This window comes from Macrotis lagotis, chromosome X (assembly GCF_037893015.1).
Source record: "Macrotis lagotis isolate mMagLag1 chromosome X, bilby.v1.9.chrom.fasta, whole genome shotgun sequence".
NCBI classification, from domain to species: Eukaryota; Metazoa; Chordata; class Mammalia; order Peramelemorphia; family Peramelidae; genus Macrotis; species Macrotis lagotis.
Window position 1 is genome coordinate 420,425,148 of NC_133666.1, and position 9,227 is coordinate 420,434,374.

Below are 9,227 nucleotides of genomic sequence, written 5' to 3' on the forward strand. Positions count from 1 at the left end.
ACATACACTCTCTTCTTACATTTCCAATTATTGAAGCAAAAATATACTGTCGTTATATGAAGATCATCCTTTCATTAAAGCTCAAATGTTTTCAATTTGGGGTTGATTCTCTTTCTAAGACAATACTAAGATCAAGTTCCCTAACTAAATTTCTTTTTTGGTTTTTCCCCTCTTCCTTTCATTCAATATCCAAAAATCTTCTACAAAGAGTTTTCATGTTAATCAGGACCCTAACTATGACCAGAAATAAGCTTTTCTATGCATATGGTTCATGAGTATGGTCTCTGGTCTAAGAAGTTGGTGATCTGGAAGATACAAGAAAATTAGATCACCATGTCATGGACTAGAAATACTCAGAATTTAGGAAATGTTTCATTTTTGTGTGTATCCCCAGCACCAAATATGTAGTGTCTGGCCCATTAATAAATCTCGTTTATTAGTGGATTTGTGTAATTTAAAATGTTTGACATGTTTTCATTCCTTCTGATATAGTAATTGATTTCTACCCTCTCAAAACATAGTAGGTTAGTATTGGAAAGGAAATTCTAATTCATTTTGATAAAACTGAAATCTAATTAATAATAACATTTCTTAGTCCTTTATATTTTACAGTTTTATGAATATTAACTCATTATATTTTCTCAACAAATATTTTTATTATTTCCATTTTACAGATAATGGAAACAAGACTGAGAGAGGTAGAGAAAGCATCTGTGGTAGGATTTGAACCCAGGACTGTCTAACTTCAAATGCACTCTGATACATTGTACTACCTTGGCGTATTCAAGATCTCATTGAAAATAAAGGGCAGAGCTGGTATTCTTTCTGTTACACTACACTGTCATACCTTTGTGTATACCTCTCTTGTGCACTTATTTTTTTTTTATTTTCATTTTGACTGTCATCATAATCATCAACTAGGCATGTAAAGTGGCACAGTGGAAAGAACACCAGGACTGAATTCAGGAAAATGTGGGTTCAAATCTTGTCTCAGACACTTGCTACCGATGTAACCTCAAGCAAGTCATTTAAGCAGTTTGCCTCAATTATTTTAATTTGTAAAATGAGCTGGAGAAGGAAATTACAATCCACTCCATCTTTGCATTGAAAACCTCAAATGGGTTCATAATGCATCAGATATGTCTGAATTGATTAACAAGAACAGCAAATCATCAACAAACAAAAATAACATACAAAAAAGACAAGAGAGTATTGTATGACACCAAACTTCTGTTATATAGTTTGCTTATTTATGAAGTAATATATGTGTGTGTATGTGTGTGTAAATTAAAATGATGCTGCTTCCTAAGTTCATTAACAGATTTAGTCTCATACCAAAAGAATTATCTAAGGTAACCTTATTGATAGATAAAAAATTTATTTGAGGAACAAATGGTCAAAATTTTCAAGGGAAAAAAGAAAAAGTGGAAGAATGAAGGTGAGCTACTGGATCAGATCTCAGTCAATATTACAAAGCACTAATCAAACTATTTGGTATTAGTTTAAAAAAAGTTAAACATTGAAATTAATTAAAACAAAATGCAGAAGCAAGCAAACGTGTTGTCATATTGTTCAATAAACCCAAGGTTACTATTTACTGACAAAGGACTTCCTATTTGATAAAAACTGCAAGGAAAAGTCTGAGTTAAATTCTCTGCTTCATATTTCCTTTCTTATAGAACTGAGATTTGAATGTAGAATCTACCAGTCCAAAGTCAAACATTTTCCACTATACTGTGATGGATCGTGTCATAGTGCAAGTTTCAAAAGTTATTTTTTTAAATGTTTTTGTTTTTGCAAGGCAATGGGATTAAGTGACTTGCCTAAGGTCACACAGCCAGGTAATTATTAAGTGTCTGGGGCTTGATTAGAACACAGGTCCTCCTGACTCCAAGACCAGTATTCTATCCACTATACCACCTAGCCACCCCTAGTTTTAAAAATACTTTTAATGGACTTTTTTTTTCCTAATATAACCAGGTAGTTTACTGATTCAAAGATAACTTACCAGAAAAGGTCACTGAAGACATCTGGCCCAACCTTCCTGATTTACTATGTAAAGTAACTGAGCCCCAAAGAGGTTGTAAGGTTTAAGGTCACATAAGTGACAGAGTCAGAACTGGGATTCAGGTCCCATGACTACAACTCTTCTAAGTCCAAATTAAAGGATCCATATTCAAACTTTGTTTTCACTGAAAAACATTGTCTTTTTCTGCCACTGTCTTGAGTCTTATCTTTGCATTATAAAAGTCTATCACACTACCTTGCACATAATAGGCACTTAACTAGGTAATTATTAAGTGTCTGAGGCCACGTTTGAACTCAGGTGCTCTATCTACATGCCACCTAGCTTTCCCTGGTCTCAGAATTTTTCTAATAAATTTAGAAATAAAAAGGAAGGACTACATGACCAGATCACTCACCCACCCACAATCTCTACTGAAACATTGACTCAAAGTGCTTCTTCCCAAAGTGAACTGAATTTATATATATAAAGATGAAGTCAATTGCTCAGATTTTTATTTTTTTTTTTAGGTTTTTGCAAGGCTAATGGGGTTAAGTGGCTTGCCCAAGGCCACACAGCTAGGAAATTAAGTGTTTGAGCCCACATTTGAACCCAGGTACTCCTGACTCCAGGGCCAGTGCTTTATCCACTGTGCCACCTAGCCTCCCCATTCAGCTTTTTTAGAGTTTTGTTTTGTCCTCCTTCTAAAGATCAGTGCTATTCCTTTTTTTTGGAATGTCACCCGAACTAGATAATGCTGCAGAAATCTTAGTAATGGAGTTGCAGTAAATTCAGCTAATTCCTGAAGTGTCCCAGGATGCATAGCAAACACTTTCCATTGCTAGTCATTCTTGCCAATTTTTTCTCTACTCTGTCTTGAAACTATATACCCAACTTGACTCAAATCTGCCACCATAGTTGATACTGACATTTTGGTGAAAACTAGAACTAAAACCTCTGGTTTTATCCCTCAACTCTGTTTTTTCCTCTAATTAAAGATAATGTTGTTGTCAGTAGTCTTCTTGGAGGGCTAAAGAGTACATCTACTCCAGATGCATTAGGCTGTGGAAATACAGCTTTGAAAATCATCTCAGTTTTCCTCCAAGTGGAGGAAAGCCCCAAGAGGAAAGCCCCTGAGTAATGCTTATAGCCCATTTAGCTTCCTGAGTATACTAGCTTTGAAGCTAGATGGGTTGTTGACATATTGTCTGGACTGTTAAATGCTCAGGTATAATAGGAAAGTCCTTTTGGTAGTGACAATCAATATAAGGATATCACAGAAAATATTTCAGAGTCATACAAAAAATCAATATAGACAATGATCAATGACAATGGCCATGCCTGTCATTTTGGGCAACTCTGCTCCTATAAGTGGATGATAGCTATCTAATGAGCTAGGACCATCTTTAACTGAAAACATTATCCAAATCAATGACTTTGAATATCTATTTGAGTAAGTAACAGAATCACTCAATCAACAAGAACTATTAATTGCATACAATGTGCTAAGTACTAAAGATACAAAGAATTGAAAACAGGGCCCACCTTCTAAAAGTTTATATTCTGTTTTTTTTAGTTTATGTTCTATCTTAACTAATCAACAATGTAAAAAAAATTATAGATTCAAATAAACAACTGCCCATTGATAACTATAAAAGAAAACTATACAGGTTCCCAGAGTCAGAAGACTTGGACTTATAGTACAAGATTTGTCTGATATTAAGCAAATTATTTAACCTCTCTGGGATTCAGTTTTCTTTCTATAAAATGAGGGTGCATAACTGGACTAGATGAGACCCCTTTCAGGTCTATACCTAGCTCTATGATCTTATTATATTCATCAACTAATCTATCATGACAGGTGATCTATTTTCCTTCCTGGCACAAGATCCTAAACACAGAACTGGTCCCACTTACCAGGTAACACTAACCTCAACTACTATTCCCGAGTAGCTGCATGTTGCTGAAGAAAACCACAAAATCTTATTGACTGCATGCCAAACCTCAACTAGACTCTTACTACAACTATACAATCATCCTTTTTTCTCCTTCATGGTTCACTCTCTATTACATTATTATAGAATCTCAGAAGGTACCTCAGATGCCTTTGTCCAAACCCATACCTGAATTGAAATTTCCACAACCACAAGATATTATTGAGTCTCTGTTTTCAGTGTAATATACTGAGGAGATGGGGGAGAGGAACCCTTGATTTGATTGAAAAGACTTTGGGGGGGCAGCTAGGTGGCACAGTGGATAGAGCACTGGCCTGGGAGTCAGGAGTACCTGAGTTTAAATCTGGCCTCAGATACTTAATAATTGCCTAGCCATGTGGCCTTGAGCAAGTCACTTAACCCCATTGCCTTGAAAAATCAAAAAAAAAAGACTTTGGGTCAAATTCCAGTTCTATCACCTAATCCTTGGGCAAACCTCAACTTCTTTGATCTCAGTTCCCTCATCTGCCACCCAAAAAATTAAAAATTAAAGATTAAAAAATTAAAAGATTAAAATTAAAATAGAACTACATGTCCTCTAAGTTCCTTCCCAACTCTAAATTTGTCATTCTATGTATGAATTGAAAATCCGTCAATAGAAAGCGTATATAGTAGATAAAGCCAATAGAGAATTGTATTTGAATCTTTTCTCTTATGATGCTAGTTGATCTGGGGCAAATGACTGAACCTCTCTAATATTGACTTCTCATCTATAAAATAAGGATAATAATAGAATCTACCTTATAGGGTTGTTGTGAGGATCAAATGAGATAACGTGTGCAAAATAATTTGCAAAAATTAAATTTCAATACTAATGTTTGCTGCTGCTGCTGTTATCATCCCATCATAGAGAACTAACATGATACTGAAGTGAGAGAATCTAGTTCAGAATCAAGACTATATCACTTATTATATGTGTGACCTTAAACAAATTACTTAACCTTGTACCTCAGTTTCATCTCTTATAAAATGAGAGAGCCTGAATTAATGACATCTAAAGTTCCATCTAGTTCTAAATCTGTGGTTTTATGTTTTTGAGTAGTATCACTGTAATTTTAGATAGTACTATTGCTTGGGAAATTTTTTCCATAGACCCAGCAGAAATCTGTCTTTCTCTCATTTCAATTACTTTTCCTAATTCTGCACTTTGCAGTCAGCAAAATAGATCTAATCTCTTTATAGTATGACAACTCCTCAAATACCAGAAGTCAGATGCCATATCTCCTCCTCCCAGTCTTTTTATCTGGGAGAAATATTACTAGTTCATTCACCTGAGTCTACCATGGCATGATATTTAACCTTTCCATTATCCTTATCAAAATGGTGCATGTTAATGATCTTAAAATGTGATACCAGAACTGGACAGAGATAATATTATCACTGGTTGAGTATTACCTGGTAGTCACCTTCCTTATTCCAAACACTATGTCAGTAGTCAGTAGTCAATAAATCATAGAATCTTTTTTTTAATTGCCATATCACAATATTGACTCATAAAGATTTTGAAGTCCACTGATACATTTATATTTTGTATGAACTGCAATCTAATTATACTTTCTCCTGACTTAAATTATATCTTTAAATTTGTGCAGTTTTTTAAATTAATCTAGGGAGCAGAGCCAAGACATTGACTCGAATCTCAGAGGGTCCCAGAATGCTTCCCAAAATAACTTTAAATGAAATCTCTGCATAGACACTAAAGCTACAGAACCCACAAACAAGAGTGAAACAAGTTCTCAACTCAAGATACCATGGAGCAACTTCAGTAAAGGTCTGTCACAGAAGAGTAAAAGGGGAATCCAACTCAGGCCAGGAAGAAAAGTTAGAAAGTCAATTGGAGGCTCTTAGTCACAGTTCAGGTCCAGGCTCAGCAAGCTAGGGGTGGAGCAGGCCAGCAGTGAAGGTCCCAACCCCAGTTCAGAAGACAAAGACCAAGTCCTCAAAATTCTGGTAGAATAGGTGGGACTGGTTTGGGTTACCCTAAACCAAGAAACACACTGCTAGCAAGTGAAGCATATGTGATACCATAGACAAGCAGTAAACCAGGGACCAGACCCCACCCCAGAACAAAAAGCTTGGGACTATACTCCCTATGCCCCAGGAGCAGAGATCAACTATCAAAATGAGTAAAAAAAACAAAACAAAAAAAGTGATAGCAATAGACAGCTATTATTCTGAGAAGGTCAATAAAAACACCCTCCCAGAAGAGCAGTGACAAAATTCCTACCAGTGAAGCCTTAAAATGATTTTTGAATTGCTCTCAAATCCAAAAAAAAACCTTTTGGAAAAGTTCAAAAAGGATTTTTAAAAACCAAAGAGGAAAGGAAGAAGAAGAATAAAGAAAAGACATGAGAGTCATACAGGAGAATTATGAAAATTGCCTGAAGAAAATAATCTTTAAAAGTAAAATTAACCAAATGGAAAAAAGAAACTCCTTTAAAAGTAAAAATAGCCAACTAGAAAAAAAAATGACTCATCAAAAAGTAACTGGAAATAGAAACACAGAAGCTAACTTGAGAAAATAAAACCCTAAAAATAAAAATTGGACAAATGGAAACTAATGATTCTGAGGCACTAACATTCTATTAAACAAAAGCAAAAGGCTGAAAAAATAGAAGAAAATGTAAAGTGCCTCTTAGGAAAATCAATTGACCTGGAAAATAGATCAAGGAGAAATAATTTAAAAATTATTGGTCCGTCTGAAAGTTACAAGAAGAAAAAGAGCCTGAAAAATATCATGCAGAAAATTATCATGGAAAACTACCCTAATATCATAGAACAAGAAGACAAAATTGTCATTGAAATGACATTATTTATTATATTTTATAATATATATAATCCTATATATAATATATTTATATAATACTCTATAACCCCCAGAAAGAGATTCCAAAATAAAAGCTCCAAGGAATATTGTAGTCAAATTTCAGAATGCTCAGCTAAAGGAGAAAATATTGCAAGTTGCCAAAAGGAAGCAATCTAAATATTAGGTAGTTGCAGTCAGGATTGCACAGGAATTAAAGTTTCAGCATTAAAGGATTGGAGGACCTGCCTAGAATATGATATTCTGGAGAGGAAAGGAACTTGGATTACAACCAAACATCAACTACCCTGAAAAATTCAGCATATTCTTTCAGGGGAAAAGATGGATTTTCAAGGAAATAGAAGACTTTCAAATTTAGCTAATAAAAAGACCTGAACCGAACAGAAAATTTGATCTTCAAATAAAACACTCAAGAGACTCTAAAAAAGGTAAACAGAAAAAAAAACTAAATAAGACTATAAAAAAGACAATGACTAAATGTCAGTCATTGGGACTAAATAGGAAAATCATACCTGTAACACTTGAGAATTATATTTCTCTTGGGTCAGTTGAAAGGAACATACTTATATAGAGGTAATGAGTATTTCTATTAGGAGAGAGGATGTTCTGACAAAGGCTGTGGATTATGATATAATGATGTTTACAGCTCAATAATTGTTCTTGTATCAGGAGAGTTGAAAGGAGAGTGTGGGTACAAACCAGGTATAAAATAATTAAATCTTGAAAAAGGATTACACTGGGGAAAAAAAAGGGGGAGGCATTAGAAGATAATTAGGACCACATGAAGAGACAAAAAGGCTCTATATTAGCAAAGGGGAAGTAGAGAGAGTAAATTCCCATCCCAAAGGAAAGTAGAAGGGAATAGGGGTAGGGACAATATGATGCAGGCAGCAGTCAAAATCAAAACATTAGTGAAGAGGAATAAAGGGAAAATACAAATGGGGGAAGATAGAATAGAGGGAAAGAAAAAGGTTTTACACAAATAAAACCAAAGCAACCAAGAAAAGAAGGAATGTAGAAAGCTAGGAAGCATTTTTCTCAGTTTGTGTTTTTATAAGAAATAATGAGTGGATAGAACTATGGAAAAGTCTGGAAAGACTTGCTTGAACTGATGCTGTGAAGTGAAAAGAACCAGAAGAACCTGATACACATCAGTAGCAACATTGTGAAATAATCAACTATGTTGGACAAAGCTTCTCCCAGTAATTCAGTGATCAAGGACAATCCTGAGAGATTGTAAATGAAAATGTGATCCACATCCAGAGAAAAAATATGGAATCTGAATAATGCTTGTCATTCTTTTTGGAAGAAGACCATGACTTTAGGAGGTGATGTCATGACAATTGGATTTGAGTGAGGGGGAGTTATGCTAAGTCACCAGTCTCACTTTCTCTTCCAGTATCATCTGGGTTCAGTGGCCAGATATGAATCAGGATGACTAGAGATGGCCCTGGTTGTTTGGCTTTTGACTGCTGCCTGCCTCATATTGTCCCTTCCCCTATTCCCTTCTACTTTCCTGTAGGGTGTTAATTTACTCTCTCTACTTCCCCTTTGCTAATATAGATCCTTTGTGTCTCCTCATGTGGTCCTAATTATCTTCTAATGCCTCCCCTTTTTTCCCAGTGTAATCCTTTTTTCAAGTTTTAATTGTTTATACCTGATTTGTACCCACACCCTCCTTTCAACTCTCCTGATTTAAGTGACTTGTCCAAGGTCACATAGCTAGTAAATGTCTGAGGTTGCATTTGAACTCCCATCTGTCTATCCACTTCACCATATAGCTATTCAAGGAGAGAGGTTTAGCAGGTTCTAGTGGCCTTTTCAACACATATACAGTTAAAGCATTGTCGCCTACTCTAAGGCATCTAACCATGTTATTTTAGCCTGAATGTAGAACAAAGCATACTATGTTCACTTTTTACGATATGTCTTTCTCTTTCATGATCTTTTCCCCACTTTAATTCTAATTCTTCTTCCACAACATGGCTAACATGGAAATCTGTGAAACATTACTGTACATGTACAACCCATTTCAGATTGCTCACTGCCATGGGGAGGGGGGGAAGTAATAGAGGGAGGCAGAAAAAATGTGGAGATCCAAAGCTTTTAAAAGGATAAATGCTGAAAACTGTTTTCATGTAATTGGGCAAAAAATAAAGAAGATGGTAAAAATAAAATAAAGTTTAATTTAATTTCAATTTCAATTAATGTAGGACTTAACTTTTTTTTTTCTACTAAATGTGAAATAATTGAACTTGTCCAACATTCTAATCGATTAAGATCTATTGGATCCTGATTCTTTCTTCCATTGTGTTAGTTTTACCTCCCAAATAGGTATCTGCAAATTGAATGAGTATGCTATTTAGGTCACAAGAGATTACACTGATATAACAGAACATTACTT

The 9,227-nt window shown here is 35.0% G+C and overlaps 1 pseudogene; it reads left to right on the forward strand.

Moving 5' to 3' along the window:
* Positions 1-8,601: 8,601 nt before the first annotated feature.
* Positions 8,602-8,704, forward strand: LOC141503867 (U6atac minor spliceosomal RNA; annotated as a pseudogene).
* Positions 8,705-9,227: the final 523 nt, after the last annotated feature.